Below are 17,075 nucleotides of genomic sequence, written 5' to 3'. Positions count from 1 at the left end.
TCGCCCAGGTGGATGCATACATGGCGGATACTTGCACCTTCAGGGCGGCCTGGATACGGGCCGACCATTCAAAGACCATCGATGAGGTTCTGGCTGAGTTCCCCAGACTTCTGACCCCAGGCATGGTATGTCAAACCTCAGGGGGAGCGACACTTACGCACAGTAAGCTTTTCACATAGTTATTTATAAAATATTGTAAACACCTCGTATCATTTTCATTTCTCTTCACACATTCATTTCTCTGTATTCAAACTGCCATTTATTCATTAAAAGTATATACAAAGCAGCCTGCCACTCCTCTGAAGTAGACGAGCTAGTACATATTTATTCCTGTGCCCATTATCTAATGCAGTGGTTCCCAACCTTTTTTGTCTTGTGTACCCCTTGAGCCTTTTTGTCACACCATGAGTACCCCTTCACTCATCGGTGTTCATGATTCTCCAAAAGTAGAACATAACACAACTGAATATGCAACGCAAATCATTTTATTTCATCTTCTTAAATTGAACATTTAATATTCAGGCATTGTCTTCTTATTTAACTCAAATTAAACATAAAATGATGTTGCCTTCAAGGCAATAAAAATTATAAATATAAGAAACAATATTATAGTAAACATTTGTATTGTTAATACTGTATTATTAATACTAATAGATTATTATTATATTGTTATTAAAGAGAAATAATAAAGTTGAAATTAGAAAAAATAAGAATAAATAAAAATAAGTAATATAAATAAATACAAAACAAATAATTAACCTGCCTTTGTTATATATAACTTTTATGACATTTACCACAAAAGGAGCTTCTTTGAATATGTCCCCTTTAAACAGGCATTTAAACTTTAAATATAAGGAACAAAACACTTAACAAGAATACTATTTAAACTCACAGTATCAGTTGTACTTTCTTTTCTTCAGTGACTTCAGTATTTTGTTTTCTTTAGTCTGAGAGATGACTGCTTTTCAGTCCTCTGAGCTTTACTGAGACACTTGAGCTTGCTTGTCTTTCATAAGCTTTGATAGTTCTGGGGGCAGTGTGGAAACAGCTGTTATCGGGCTGTTCTCCACATCCAGTCTATTCCTCTACTTGGTTTTAATGTGTGTCAAAGCGGAGAAGGTCACCTAACACATAAGTAGAACCAAAATGTAAAAGCTCAATCAGTACATGTTTTCCCAGCTCTGGATACTCCTTCTCCACATCACACCAGAACTCAGTCAATTTCTTCTCAGTATGTATCATTTTCAGTCCCTGATCAGATGATAAATCCATCAGATGCTCCTGCAGCCTTGCAGGAAGGTTGTTGCAGTTCTCACTCACAATAAATGGGTTCCTCACACAATCCAGTCTTTCTGACTTTTCTTCAGTGTCATGAAAATACAGAGTTTGGACAGATCTGCTTGCACCAGTTTGACCACTGGAGCCCTGGCAACATCAGTGCTGGCAAGATGGGAATCAAGTAGTGGGAAACAGCTGACGTCTCCCTCATCACAGTTCTTCTCCCATAGTTTGAGCTTTTTTGTGAATCCTTTAACTATGTCATACATTTACAGGATGTGTGACTCCTTTCCCTGAAGCGACAGGTTGAGCTCGTTAAGTTTGGTAAACACATCAGCGAGATACGCCAGGCGCGTCACCCACTCAGCATCCTCGAACACCGCAGCAAGAGGATGCAGATGCTTTGTCAGAAACACAGAAACTTCTCTGCGCAGTTCATAAAGTCTCAGTAGTGTTTTCCCATGAGACAGCCAGCGGACGTCCGTGTGAAGCAATAGCTGGTCGTGCTCTGTGCCACTCTCATGACAAAGACTTTCAAACAGTCTGTGATTCAGTGGCCGGGATTGGATGAAATTTATCACCTTCACAGCATCATCCATAACAGCGCTTAAATCAGGGCTCATTCGCTTACTTGCCAGTGCTTCGTTGTGAATAATACAATGCATGCATTTAATGTCGGGATTCACCTTTTTTACGTGTCCAAAAAGTCCCTTCACACTTCCCGTCATTGCAGCTGCGCCATCAGTACAGATGTGACTGCAGGTTTTCCACTGTAGATCGTGTTCTTTGAAAAAGCTGTCTATAATCTGGAACATTTCTTCCCCGGTTGTCTTTCCTGGCAGCTTTTTGCAAAACAAAATATGCTTGTTTATGTCCTAATTTCAGCCATAACCACTGCTGCAGGAAGAATGAGCTCTTCAACAATGGAGTGAGGCTTTTTTGATTTCACCATGAGCAGAGATACGGCGTAGGATGCCTCCAGTGCTTTGCTTGACACACTTGTGGCTTTTGTCATTACAGTCTGTCTTGATTTAAATTCCGACAGCTTACGTTTGAAAAATTCCTCAGTTTTACCGACACTTTCCGAGTGTTTGGTGCTCTGGTGTCGCTATAAATGGGCTGGCTTCATGGAGTTATTTGCCAGGACTTCACCGCAAAAGTAGCACTGAGGTAACGGTGGGTCCGCAGACGTCGAAGTGAATCCATATAAAATATAGTTTTCACTATACTGCTTTGGTTTAGGTTTGGAATCTTTCTTGCGTTTGTCGGCGGCTCTTTTCCCCCTCCTGGATCCACAGCAACTTGACGTTTCAGCCATTTATCCATGTTTACCTGCAGGTAAACAGGTTCCCGCTGTTTGATTTTGGTATGGCTGTGCCACAGGCTATTGTCTCCCCAGGGAAACAAGTCATAGCGCACACGTAACAGTTTATTGATGGACTTAAGAAATGACTACGAATATTTTTTATTATCGTGGAAATAAATTCTTAATTTTTCCACGTACCCCCTGCAATGTGCTCACGTACCCCTAGGGGTACACTTACCCCTGGTTGGGAAACACTGATCTAATGCATTGTTACAAGTCTAAAGTTAAAATTCAAAAATGCTAAAGCTTGGCATTGCCTCCAAGTTTACTTTTATTAACTAAGCATCTTTTTAAATATTCAAGCGCAGCCATTTTTTTTTTTTTAATCAGCCCAAATTAGTCAATATTTTTTGTCTTCCATTTAAAAGTTGATTACTTTTTGGTCAGGAAAATATTTTTTTTTGTTACGGACAAGGAATATGTGAGTATATTGACATATTGTTTAAATGACCTTGTTTCTCAATTTGTCTCCATCTTTTAGATTGCACAGGACTTTGCTATCCTTCACGTTGAGGCTGCCCCAAAGCTGTTTGAGAAGTGGGTTCCTCCTTATGGAGACAAGATAATAAGTCTTGTCAAACGTGAAGGGAAACTCACCAATGCGGATGAACGGAGAGCTCAGGGTAAATTTATATGTTGTGCAAATATCTTATTTTATACCATGATTTTCTTGTAGCGGGCTGCACGGTGGTGCAGTGGTTAGCACTGTGGCCTCACAGAAAGAAGGTTCTGGGTTCGAGTCCCGGCTCAGGCACGGGAACTTTCTGTGTGGAGTTTGCATGTTCTCTCCGGGTACTCCGGCTTCCTCCCACAGTCCAAAAACATGCAACTGGGGACTAGGCTGATTGAATACTCTAAATTGACCGTAGGTATGAATGTGAGTGTGAATGGTTGTTCGTCTCTCTATGTTGGCCCTGCGATGGACTGGCGACCTGTCCAGGGTGTACCCCGCCTCTCGCCCGTTGACGCTGGGATAGGCTCCAGCCCCCCCGCGACCCTTAATGTGTAGGAATAAGCGGAAGATGACGATGGATGGATGGATGGATTTTCTTGTAACCTAATGACACTTAAAATTTTAACTTAACTTACAAAAACACTCAAACGTGAAAGTCACCTGTGTAAACTACAGAAGAAAGGAAGAAGACAGAGGGGGATGCTCAAAGAGGATTGTTACATGCAAGTTAGCTTGATGGGATTTGGTTCTAATTATAGATGGATATGGATGGCAATTGCTACCAATTTGGAAGGCATTTTGACTTTTTTTTTTTGGTATTACAGCTATTCAAGTCTATATTGACGCCCATAATTGTTCTACAGATGCCAAGGGGGAAGTAGCCTTGTCGCTTCTGCCAACCATGCTCCCTCCGCCAGTGTATAAAAAAGGCAGACGACTGGTCCGGGCCAGCATTGATGAATCAAGAAGAGCATTCATGGATGTGCAACCTGTAAGTAATTCACCTTTGAGCATGAATCCAAACATAAATTCATTTCGAAACAACCCCAGTTGTTTTAAAAAGTTGGAAGGAAACATCCATCTTTATATAACAAAGGGCATGGTGAAAACGTTATATCCTTGGAATGAGTGCAACGTTAGATAATGTTACTCATTTCACAAAGCACAATTCTTAAAAGTTATCACTCACATAAGACTGCACATTTCGCATGATGTCATTGTTACAACAGATATATATATATATATATATATATATATATATATATATATATATATATTGCTTATTAAATAAGTCATGTGGATGAATCTTTGTTATTTACACTTATTAAAGTGCCTTGTGAAAGTATTCGTACCCCTTGAACTTATATGCCATTTGTCGCACAAACTTAAATATTTTTCATCGGGGTTTTCAGTGATAAACACAAGGTAACACACATTTGAGAAGTGAAACAAAAATGACATGATAGTCAGTCCTCTGATACAGAGGGGGCTAAATACTTTGTTGAATCATCTTTAACTGCAGTTACATCTAAAAGTATTCTGGGGTGCATCTCTACCAACTTTGCATGGATACACACTGCATTTTTTGTCCATTCTTCTTTGCAAAACAAAACATCTGTAAAAAGCAGGTGCTGCCACCACCATGTTTCACACTGTGGATGGTGGGTCCAGGTTCATGGTGGTGGCAGCACCGTGTTGCGGGGGCTTTTCTCCAGCAGGGACAGGGAAGCTGCTCAGAGTTGATGGGAGAATGCATGGAGCTAAATATGAATCCTGAATCCTACTGAGTATCTTGAGCAAGATTTGAAAACTGCTGTTCACAGATGCTCTCCAATCTGACAGTGAGTAGATTGCTTTGCCCCAGTAGAGATACTTACCTTTTTAGGGCCTGAGCCAGAAGGTACTTCTGGCGAAGACCTTCTGGCGAAGACCCTATTATGTTTGCTCAGCAGAGCAACACATTAGCAGCACTAAAAACACTAAAAACACACACAGTGTCCCAGCCCCCCCCCCCCCCCCCAACACCCATGAGGCAACTGGGTCAGACGGCCCGGAGCCAGTTTTCAAATACACACCCATTCAAAACCTGGTATTATACTGTTCTTGCTCTCAATGAGTGCGCGCTATATGCGCACCATGCGCATAATGCGCATAACGCGCATAACGCGCATGATCTAATTTGACCCCCTGAACATGCATGAAATTTGCTGAAATTCGGCACAATTGACCGGTCTGGCTAAACATTCACTAATCACAAATCAAAACACCACAAAAGTCTATAGCGCCACCTAGGGAGCCACACAAAAAAAAAGATAATTTTTTATAATTTCGAGCACTATAACTCCTCACACGAAACTTCTACAAACATGGGACCAACACCATTGCACTCATCTCATCAAGACCAACAATTCAAACACTCTGACCCCTCATCTATCTACAACACAATGTCCACAAATTGGACAAAACTGTCAAACTCTGGACTTTTTTTACTCCCCGAACAAAATCTATCTCCTCCTAAACCGTAAATGGCTTCCAAACTTTCACACATTAATCACACAACTGTGCTCTTTAAAAATCTTTAAAGGTTAATATACTACGCGCTCGGTTCCCATTTTATAAGCCGTCAAAGTGGGGGAGACACTTTTCGCCTTACAATGGAAGTCTATGGGGAGAGCGTGTCCTCTCAGGGTACATACTGTCAAACAAATGCTTGCCACATCTACACCATACATCCCACAGCTTTTAAAAACACATCACTGTATTCCTGACAAAAATCCCTACAAAAATATGGTATTATGTGTGACTTTGGACCAACGCATGCCGAGTTATTCAGCTTTTACACACTACATTTCTCTTAATCCTCTTCTCTCTCCACTCTAGCACAGATCAAAGACAGAGCAGCGGGGGAGGGGTTCTTAAAGGGCCAGCTGGAAGCTCTGCTCTCGCTCTCTGCAGCACACTGAGCCTCTGCTCTCCACTCTGACACAGATGGCAGAGAGCGAGCAGAGAAGGGAGGGGCTCTTAAAGGGCAAGCTCTCAGCTCTGCACTCACACTGGGCAGCGCACTGAGGCTTATATCTCCTAAACTACAAGGCCTAGGGTTTTGCTGATGACACCGTTGGATTCGGGCTGGTGTCAAGGACGCGGCTGTAGGCCGCGCGGGGGCTCAGGCCCTAACAGCGCTGCTTAAATGAATAAACTTACGAGCTGTGTTCATAGAAGATGTCAAGGGCCTCAAATCTGTAATAATGATGCAATAAATGTCGAAACCAAAAGGCTCTGAAACACTGCAAGAGCCAGAACACTAACTCGTCCTCTTCTTTGAGTTCACTTCTTTGGATTTATTATTCTCTGACTTGAGTTTTCTTTGCTCTTTCTTGAGTTTACGTTTAAGGCTTTTAGGGTGAAGGTTGGTTAAACCCCAAACCCTAACCCTAACCCTAATCGGGGTTAGGGTTTGGTTTTAGGGTTTTTCCCACCAACCCTAACCCTAACCCTTCCTCTTCTTTGAGTTCACTTATTATTAGGGCCTGAGCCAGAAGGTACTTCAGGCGAAGACCCCATGATGTTTGCTCGGCAGAGCAGCACATTAGCAGCACTAAAAACACTATGAACACACACTAAACAGTGTCCCAGCCCCCCCTAAACCCATGAAGCAACTCGACCAGACGGCCCGGAGCCGAATTTCACATACACACCCATTCAAAACCTGGTACTAGACTGTTCTTGCTGTCAATGAGTGCACGTAATATGCGCATTATGCCCATAACGCGCATAATCTAATTTCACCCCCTGAACATGCATGAAATTCGCTGAAATTCGGCACAATTGTCCAGTCTGGCTAAACATTCACTAATCAAAAACAAAAACACCACAAAAGTCTATAGCGCCACCTAGGGAGCCACACAACTAAAAGATAATTTTTTATAATTTGAGCGCTGTAACTCCTCCCACGAAAGTCCCACAAACATGGGACCAACAACGTTGGACTTGTCTCATCAAGACGCAAAATTCATACATTCTCACCCCTCACCTATCTACAACAGAATGTCCAAAAATTGGACAAAACTGTCAAAATCAGGACTTTTTTTACTCCTCAGACAAAATTTATCTCCTCCTAGGGCATTAATGGTATTGCTTCCAAATTTTCACACATCAATCACACAACTCTGCTCTTCAAAAATCTTTCAAAGTTTTTATATGAATTGCTCGGTATGGATTTTACAAGCCGTCAAAGTGGGGGAGACACGTTTCACGCTTACAATGGAAGTCTATGGGAAGACCGTGTCCTCTCAGGGTACATACAGTCAAACAAACGCTTCGCACATCTACACCATACATCCCACAGCTTTACAAAACACACCACTGCATTCCTGACAAAAATCCCTACAAAAATATGGTATTATGTGTCACTCTTGACCAATGTATGCCGACTTATTCAGCTTTTCCACACTACAATTCTGTTGATCCTCCTCTGCTCTCCACTCTAGCTCAGATCAAAGACAGAGAAGCGGGGGAGGGGTTCTTAAAGGGCCAGCTCTCAGCTCTGCTCACTCTCTGATCAGACTCAGGCTTCTAACTCCAAAACTACAAGGCCCAGAGATTGACCAAGACACCGCTGGATTGGGGCCAATGTCAAGGACGCGGCCACAGGCCGTGCAGGGGCTCAGGCCCTAACAACGCTGCTTGCAGCTTTAATTAGGGCCTGAGCCAGAAGGTACTTCAGGCGTAGACCCTATTATGTTTTGAAGTCAGAGAGACACGAAGTCAGCGCTAAAAGCAGTAAAAACACATACTTAGGAGCATCACAGGCCTCTAAAAACATCACAGGAGGGTCCGGGGGGGACAGGGGGGTGAGGTCTTCCATTGAAACCAATGGTGGCAAAAATTATATCTGAAATTGTTACGTTTTTCCTATTATTAGACCCTGAGCCAGTACCTGGCGAAGACCCTATTATGTTTCGAAGGCACACTCGCCACTTTAATTTGTTAAATTAAATCGTCAAGTTAATTTGACCCCCTAAACATGCTTGAAAACTCACCAAATTTGGTACGCACATCGGGTGCGGTGAAAAATTCGATAATTAAAAAAAAAGAGGCGCTCTACTCAATAGCGCCACCTACATACACAAAAAACCACGCCAACGCCTGTAGGAATGTCCTACAGACATGGGACCAACACCGTTGGACTTGTCTCATCAAGACGGATAAATCATACACTCACACCCCTGACCTAACTGTAACAGGATGTCCACAATTTGGACACGAATGTCTAATTTTGGACAATTTTGCGCCCCGAACAAAATCTATCTCCTCCTAAACCGTAAATGCCAGGGCTTCCAAACTTTCACACATTACTCTCCCAACTGTGCTGATTAAAAGTTGTACAAGGTTAATATACTACTCGCTCGGTTTGGATTTTATAAGCCCTCAAAGTGGGGGAGACACTTTTCGCCTTACAATGCAAGTCTATGGGGAGAGTGTGTCCTCTCAGGGTACATACTCTCAAACAAATGCTTCTCACATCTACACCATACAACCCACAGCTTTTAAAAACACACCACTGGATTCCTGACAAAAATCTCTACAAAATTTGATATTATGTGTGACTTTTGGCCAACGTATACCAAGTTATTCAGCTTTTACACACTACATTTCTCTTAAACCTCCACTCTCTCCACTGCAGCACAGATCAGAGACAGTGCAGCGGGGGAGGGGGTTCTTACAGGGCCAGCTGGCAGCTCTGCTCTCAGCTCTGCAGTCACACTGTGCAGCACACTGAGGCTCGTATCTCCGAAACTACAAGGCCTAGGGATTTGCTGATTACACCGTTGGATTGGGGCTGGTGTCAAGGATGCGGCCGTAGGCCGCGCGGGGGCTCTGGCCCTAACAACGCTGCTTGCAGCTTTAATTAGGGCCTGAGCCAGTACCTGGCGAAGACCCTATTATGTTTCGAAGGCACACTCGTTATTCTTTCCGGTTCCGCCGCCAAAAAAACCCTTAATTACACCCCCTGAACATGCATGCAATTCGCTGAATTTTTGCACACACGTCCGGTCTGGCGAAAATTTCGATATTCTGAAAAAAAAATTGGGACAAACCCTACAGCGCCACCTAGGGAGCCAAAACAAAAATTTAAAATTTGGAGCGCTGTAACTGCTTGCACGAATGTCCCACAGACACAGGACCAACACCGTTGCACTCGTCTCATCAAGACGAAAAATTCATAGGCTCTGACCTCTGACCTATCTACAACACAATGTCCACAAATTGGACAAAACTGTCAAAATGAGGACTTTTGCTACTCCCCGAACAAAATCTATCTCCTCCTAAACTGTATATGGCATCGCTTCCAAACTTTCACACTTTACTCTCCCAACTGTGCTCTTCAAAAATCTTTAAAGGCTAATATACTATGCGCTCGGTTCCCATTTTATAAGCCGTCAAAGTTGGGGAGACACGTTTTACGTTACAATGGAAGTCAATGGGGAGGCCGTGTCCTGTCATGGTACATACTCTCGAACAAACGCTTCTCACGTCTACACTAAAACTCACACAGCTTCACAAAACACACCACTAGATTCCTCAGAAAAATCCCTACAAAAATATGGTATTATATTGCACTTTCAAGCAACATATGCTGAGTTCTTTGCTTTTCACACACTAAAAATGTACACTTTTCAGCTGCTCTCCACTCTGCAACAGATGGCAGAGATTTGTTTACTGTAGTCATAGAAACCACAATTGGAGGGTCTCTGCCCTCATGTACATACTGTCAAACAAACACTTGTAGCTTCTAAACTAAAACACTCACACCTTCAAAAAACACACCATTGAATTCCTGAGAAAAAAACTCTACGCACTGATGTCTTTACTTTCAACTTTTGACCAACATATGCTGAGTTATGACTGTGTTTCACAGTAAAACTGCCCAAATCCTCCTCTATCTCCACTCTGACACAGATGGCAGAGAGCGAGCAGAGAAGAGAGGGGCTCTTAAAGGGCCAGCTCTCAACTCTGCACTCGCACTGTGCAGCGAGTTGAGGGTCGTATCTCCAAGGGATTTGCCGATTACACCGTTGGTTGCGGGCCGACGGTCCAGCCGCGGCTGCGCCGGGGCTCAGGCCCTAACAATGCTGCTTGCAGCTTTAATTTCTTTTATTTCTCATCATAGGTCGGAACCAACATGGTTGAATACCTTGAGCAGGTAAAGACAGTGAGATCCTGCCCCTATGTCCTCCTGCTGGAGAGTGGGACCCAGTACTCGCAAGTGTTTTCGGTCATGTCAGGGAGGACGATTGAGGCCGAAACAGCAGTTGCAGCGGTTGATACGTGTTTTAAAAGTTTTTTTGTATTTGACTTGGACTATCCAAAAGAGTGCACACCAACATGGCAATTTCTACAGAGTATAATTTTTGATTTGGAAAAAATCGTTACACCAGCGGTTGGCTTTCTTGGGAGCCAGCTGCAATCACTGGCCTCCAGATAAGTTATAGTTATAGTATAGTTATATATATATGTATAATATATATATACATATATATATATATATATATATATAGAGAGAGAGAGAGAGAGATAGATAGAGATATAGAGATATAGATAGAGATATATAGAGATATAGAGATATAGATATATAGAGAGATATTGATATATATAGAGATAGATAGAGATATAGAGAGATATAGAGATAGATATAGATATATAGAGAGATATAGATATATAGAGAGGTATAGATATATATAGAGATAGTTCCTACAATTGTTTTAAGATTGTTTTTAGATACTATTAATGTTTTTTATTAAAAGATGAAGTTACTGTCACCTTTTTTTAATACAATTTAAGAAAGTTGGTTGACTAAAATATTTTTGTACTGTAAGTTTTAAAAAATGTTTCAAAATAGTTCATGTTTACTGTTCCCTATTTTTGAAAGTTTGTTCTTTAAAATATTTTGTGAATTTTGAATTTTAATAAATATTTTGTCTTAAGTTTTGTTGTCAGAATATATTTAATCAAAAAATAATGACCATAACAATATTATAAAATTATGATAAAATATTAATTATTAGAAATTCCCAACCCAAATGATTGAGTAGAAAGAACCCAGCGGTATAGTCAAATTGAGCCTGTGGTTGGGTAATAAGAACAACCCAACTGGGTTGTATAAACAAACCAGCTGTTGGTTTAAGGAAACCAAACCAATTTGTTGGGTCAAAATAACCAAGCATGTGTTCTGTCCAATATTTAACCAGTGTTGGGTTAAAAAATAACCCATAATGGTTTGTTTTTAACCCAACATTTTTTAGAGAGTAAGCGAATAAGTCCCTATTAGGGTAAGGGTATAGGGTTAGGGTTTAGGGTTAGGGTTAGGGTTTGGTTTAGGAACTTTGGAACTGTAAGGTGTAGGAGGCTGAAAGTTGTTGCACATGGTTCTGATGGTCGGCAGAGTGATTGGTGAAATTTTCCAGTTGATTGGAGAAAAGACGGAAGAGTTATTGGCGTATAAGCCCCTATTAGGGTTAGGAACTTTGGAACCATAAGGTGTAGGAGGCTGAAATCTGGTGCATCGGGTTCTGATAGTCGGCGGAGTTATTGGTGAAATTTTCCAGTTGATTGGAGAAAAGGGGGTGGAGTTATTGGTTAAAATCCCCCTATCAGGGTTAGGGTTTAGGGTTAGGGTTTGCTACTTTGGAACCGTAAGGTGTAGGAGGCTGAAAGATGGTACACAGGGTTCTGATCATCGGTGGAGTAATTTGGTGAAATTTTCTAGTTGATATGAGAAAAGAGGGAGGAGTTATTGGCGAATATGTCCCTATTAGGGTTAGGGTTATGGTTAGGGTTAAGAACTTTAGAACCGTAAGGTGTAGGAGGCTGAAATTCGGTGCATAGGGTTCTGATGGTGGGCAGAGTGATTGGTGATATTTTCCAGTATTGGAGAGAAGGGGGTGGAGTTATTGGCGAATAAGTTCCTATTAGGGTTAGGGCTTAGGGTTAGGGTTAGGAACTTTGGAACGGTAAGGTCTAGGAGACTAAAGTTGGTGCATAGGGTTCTGATGGTCACAAAAGTGATTGGTGAAATTTTCAAGTTGATGGGAGAAATGGTGGCGGAGTTATTGGCGAATAAGCCACTATTAGAGTTAGGGTTAGGGTTAGGGTAAGGAACTCTGGAACCGTAAGGTGTAGGAGGCTGAAAGTTGGTGCATAGGTTCTGATAATCGGCGGAGTGATTGGTGAAATTTTCAGGTTGATTGGAGAAAAGGGGGTGGAGATATTGGCAAATAAGCCCCTATTAGGGTTAGGGTTAGGTTTAGGGCTAGGGTTAGGAACTTTGGAACCGCAAGGTGCAGGAAGCTAAAAGTTGGTGCATAGGGTTCTGATGGTTGGCTGAGTGATTGTTGATATTTTCCAGTTGATTGGAGAAAAGGGGGCGGAGTTATTGGCGAATAAGCCCCTATTAGGGTTAGGGTTTAGGGTTAGGGTTAGGAACTTTGGAACGGTAAGGTCTAGGAGGCTAAAGTTGGTGCATAGGGTTCTTATGGTCACAAAAGTGATTGTTGAAATTTTCAGGTTGATTGGAGAAATGGTGGCGGAGTTATTGGCGAATAAGCCCCTATTAGGGTTAGGGTTTAGGGTTAGGGTTAGGGTTAGGGTTAGGGTTAGGGTAAAGAACTCTGGAACCGTAAGATGTAGGAGGCTGAAAGTTGGTGCATAGGTTCTGATTGTCGGCGGAGTGATTGGTGAAATTTTCAGGGTTGATTGGAGAAAAGGGGGTGGAGTTATTGGCGAAAAAGCCTCTATTAGGGTTAGGGCTTAGGGTTAGGGTTAGGGTTAGGAACTTTGGAACCGTAAGATGTAGGAGGCTAAAAGTTTGTGCATAGGGTTCTGATGGTGGGCGGAGTGATTGGTGATATTTTCCAGTTGATTGGAGAAAAGGGGGTGGAGTTATTGACGAATAAGCCCCTATTAGGGTTAGGGCTTAGGGTTAGGGTTAGTGTTTGCAACTTTGGAACCGTAAGGTGTAGGAGGCTGAAAGTTGGTACACAGGGTTCTGATCATCGGTGGAGTGATTGGTGAAATTTTCTAGTTGATATGAGAAAAGAGGGCGGAGTTATTGGCGAATAAGCCCATATTAGGGTTAGGGTTTAGGGTTAGGGTTAGGGTTAGGGTTGGGGTAAGTAACTCTGGAACCGTAAGATGTTGGAGGCTGAAAGTTGGTGCATAGGTTCTGATTGTCAGCGGAGTGATTGATGAAATTTTCAGGATGATTGGATAAAAGGGGGTGGAGTTATTGGCAAATAAGCCCCTATTAGGGTTAGGGTTAGGGTAGGGTTAGGGTGAGGAACTTTGGAACGGTAAGGTCTAGGACGCTAAAGTTGGTGCATAGGGTTCTGATGGTCACATAAGTGATTGGTGAAATTTTCAGGTTGTTTGGAGAAATGGTGGCGGAGTTATTTGTTAAAATCCCCCTATTAGGGATAGGGTTTAGGGTTAGGGTTAGGGTTAGAGTTTGCAACTTTGGAACCGTAAGTTGTAGGAGGTTGAAAGTTGGTACACAGGGTTCTGATCATCGGTGGAGTGATTGGTGAAATTTTCTAGTTGATATGAGAAAAGAGGGCGGAGTTATTGGCGAATAAGCCCATATTAGGGTTAGGGTTAAGATTTAGGGCTAGGGTTTAGGGATAGGGTTAGGGTTAGCATTAGGGTTTTAAACTTTGGAACCGTAAGGTGTAGGATGCTGAAAGTTGGTGCATAGGGTTCTGATGGTCGTTGGAGTGAATGGTGAAATTTTCCAGTTGATTGGAGAAAAGGGGGCGGAGTTATTTGCGAATAAGCCCCTGTTAGGGTTAGGGTTTAGGGTTAGGGTTAGGGTTTGGAACTTTGGAACTGTAAGGTGCAGGAGGTTGTAAGTTGGTGCATCGGATTCTGATGGTCGGCGGAGTGATTGGTGAAATTGCCCAGTTGATTGGACAAAAGGGGGCGGAGTCATTGGCTAAGAAGCCCCTATTAGGGTTAGGGTTTAGGGTTACGGTTAGGGTTTGGAACTTTGGAACCGTAAGGTGTAGAAGGATGAAAGCTGGTGCATAGGTTTCTTGTGGTCGGCGGAGTGATTGGTGAAATTTTCCATTTGATTGGAGTAAAGGGGGCGGAGTTATTGGCGAAAATGCCCCTATTAGGGTTAGGGTTTAGGGTTAGGGTTAGGGTTAGGGTTTGGAACTTTGGAACCGTAAGGTGTAGGAGGCTGAAAGTTCGTACACAGGGTTCTGATTGTCGGCGGAGTGATTCGTGAAATTTTCCAGTTTATTGGAAAAAAGACGGAAGAGTTATTGGCGTATAAGCCCTTATTAGGGTTAGGAACTTTGGAACCATAAGGTGTAGGAGGCTGAAATCTGGTGCATCAGGTTCTGATAGTCGGCGGAGTTAAGGGTGAAATTTTCCAGTTGATATGAGAAAAGAGGGCGGAGTTATTGGTGAATAAGCCCGTATTAGGGTTAGGGTTTAGGGTTAGGGTTAGGGTTTGGAACTTTGGAACCGTAAGGTGTAGGAGGCTGAGAGTTAGTGCACATGGTTCTGATGGTCGGTGGAGTGATTGGTGAAATTTTCCAGTTGATTGGAAAAAGGGGGCGGAGTTATTGGCGAATAAGCCCCTACTAGGGTTAGGGTTTAGAATTAGAGTTAAGGTTAGAATTAGGGTTTGGAACTTTGGAACCGTAAGGTGTAGGAGGCTGAGAGTTGGTGCACATGGTTCTGATGATCGGTGGAGTGATTGGTGAAATTTTCAAGTTGATTGGAAAAAAGGGGGTGGAGTTATTGGCGTATAAGCCCCTATTAGGGTTAGGGTTTAGAGTTCGGGTTAGGGTTAGGGTTAGGGTTTGGAACTTTGGAACCGTAAGGTTTCGCGGGCTGAAAGTTGCTGCACAGGGTTCTGATGGTTGGTGGAGTGAGTGGTGAAATTTTCCAGTCTATTGGAAAAAAGGGGGCGGACTTATTGGCGAATAAGCCCCTATTAGGGTTAGGGTTTAGGGTTAGGGTTAGGGTTTGGAACTTTGGAACCGTAAGGTGTAGGAGGCTGAAAGGTGGTGCAAATGGTTCTGATGGTCGGTGGAGTGATTGTTGAAATTTTCCAGTTGATTGGAGAAAAGGGGGCGGAGTTATTGGCGAGAATGCCCCTATTAGGGTTCGGGTTTAGGGTTAGGGTTAGGGTTAGGGTTTACAACTTTTGAACCGTAAGGTGTAGGAGGCTGAAAGTTGTTGCATAGGGTTCTGATCATCGGTGTAGAGATTGGTGAAATTTAGGGTTTAAAAAACCATAGACGTTTAAATTTAGAGTTTAGGGTTAGGGTTAGGGTTTGGAACTTTGGAACCGTAAGGCGTAGGAGGCTTAAAGCTGGTGCATAGGGTTCTGATGGTCGGCGGAGTGATAGGTGTATATTTCCAGTTGATTGGAGAAAAGGGGGCAGAGTTATTCGCGAATAAGCCCCTATTAGGGTTAGGGTTTAGGATTAGGGTTTGGAACTTTGGAACTTTGGAACCGTAAAAAGGGGGCGGAGTTATTGGCATATAAGCCCCTATAAGGGTTAGGTACTTTGGAACCATAAAGTGTAGGAGGCTGAAAGCTTGTGCATAGGGTTCTGATGGTCGGCGGATCGATTGGTGAAATTTTCCAGTTGATTGGAGCAAAGGGGGCGGAGTTATTGGCGAAAATGCCCCTTTTAGGGTTCGGGTTTAGGGTTAGGGTTAGGTTTAGAGTTTACAACTTTTGAACCGTAAGTTGTAGGAGGCTGAAAGTTGTTGCATAGGGTTCTGATCATCGGTGTAGAGATCGGTGAAATTTTCCAGTTGATATGAGAAAAGAGGGCGGAGTTATTGGTGAATAAGCCCCTATTAGGGTTAGGGTTTAGGGTTAGGGTTAGGGTTAGGGTTTGGATCTTTGGAACCGTAAGGTGTAGGAGGTTGAAAGTTGGTACACAGGATTCTGATTGTTGGCGGACTTATTGGTGAAATTTTCCAGTTGATATGAGAAAAGAGTGCGTAGTTATTGGTGAATATGCCCCTATAAGGGTTAGGGTTTAGGGTTAGGGTTAGGGTTTGGAACTTTGGAACTGTAAGGTGTAGGAGGCTGAAATTTGATGCATAGGGGTCCTATGGTGGTCGGAATTATTGGTGAAATTTTCGTGTTGATTGGAGAAAAGGGGGCGGAGTTATTCGCGAAAAGCCCCTATTAGGGTTAGGGTTTAGGGTTAGGGTTAGGGTTTGGAACTTTGATAGGTGTATATTTCCAGTTGATTGGAGAAAGGAGGGCGGAGTTATTGGTGAATAAGCCCCTTTTAGGGTTAGGGTTTAGGGTTAGGGTTAGGGTTTGGAACTTTGGAACCGTAAGGTGTAGGAGGCTGAAAGTTGGTGCACATGGTTCTGATGGTCGGTGGAGTGATTGGTGAAATTTTCCAGTTGATTGGAAAAAAGGGGGCGGAGTTATTGGCGAATAAGCCCCTATAAGGGTTGGGGTTTAGAATTTGAGTTAGGGTTAGGGTTAGGGTTTGGAACTTTGGAACTGTAAGGTGTAGGAGGCTGAAATTTGATGCATAGGGGTCCTATGGTGGTCGGAATTATTGGTGAAATTTTCGTGTTGATTGGAGAAAAGGGGGCGGAGTTATTCGCGAAAAAGCACCTATTAGGGTTAGGGTTTAGGGTTAGGGTTAGGGTTTGGAACTTTGGAACCGTAAGGTGTAGGAGGCTGAACCTTGGTGCACATGGTTCTGATGGTCGGTGGAGTGATTGGTGAAATTTTCCAGTTGATTGGAAAAAAGGGGGCGGAGTTATTGGCGAATAAGCCCCTATAAGGGTTGGGGTTTAGAATTTGAGTTAGGGTTAGGGTTAGGCTTTGGAACTTTGGAACTGTAAGGTGTAGGAGGCTGAAATTTGATGCATAGGGGTCCTATGGTGTTCGGAATTATTGGTGAAATTTTCGTGTTGATTGGA

At 42.8% G+C, this 17,075-nt stretch overlaps 1 long non-coding RNA gene and 1 pseudogene across 1 annotated transcript; one reads left to right on the top strand and one right to left on the bottom strand.

The window, feature by feature from the left end:
• Positions 1-691: 691 nt before the first annotated feature.
• Positions 692-2,138, bottom strand: LOC147254495 (zinc finger BED domain-containing protein 5-like; annotated as a pseudogene).
• A 561-nt stretch (positions 2,139-2,699) lies between these two features.
• LOC147254494 (uncharacterized) lies at positions 2,700-10,625 on the top strand. Its single transcript, XR_015118056.1, has 3 exons — positions 2,700-3,267; positions 3,962-4,089; positions 10,273-10,625. It is a non-coding gene; the product is annotated as an uncharacterized LOC147254494 (long non-coding RNA).
• The last annotated feature ends 6,450 nt before the right edge of the window (positions 10,626-17,075 follow it).

This window comes from Aulostomus chinensis, chromosome 10 (genome assembly GCF_037954235.1).
Source record: "Aulostomus chinensis isolate RoL2024-O1b breed Wild chromosome 10, RoL_Achi_v1.0, whole genome shotgun sequence".
Taxonomy (NCBI): Eukaryota; Metazoa; Chordata; class Actinopteri; order Syngnathiformes; family Aulostomidae; genus Aulostomus; species Aulostomus chinensis.
Note: the sequence above shows the minus strand (reverse complement) of the source record. Positions and strands in the feature narration are given on the sequence as shown.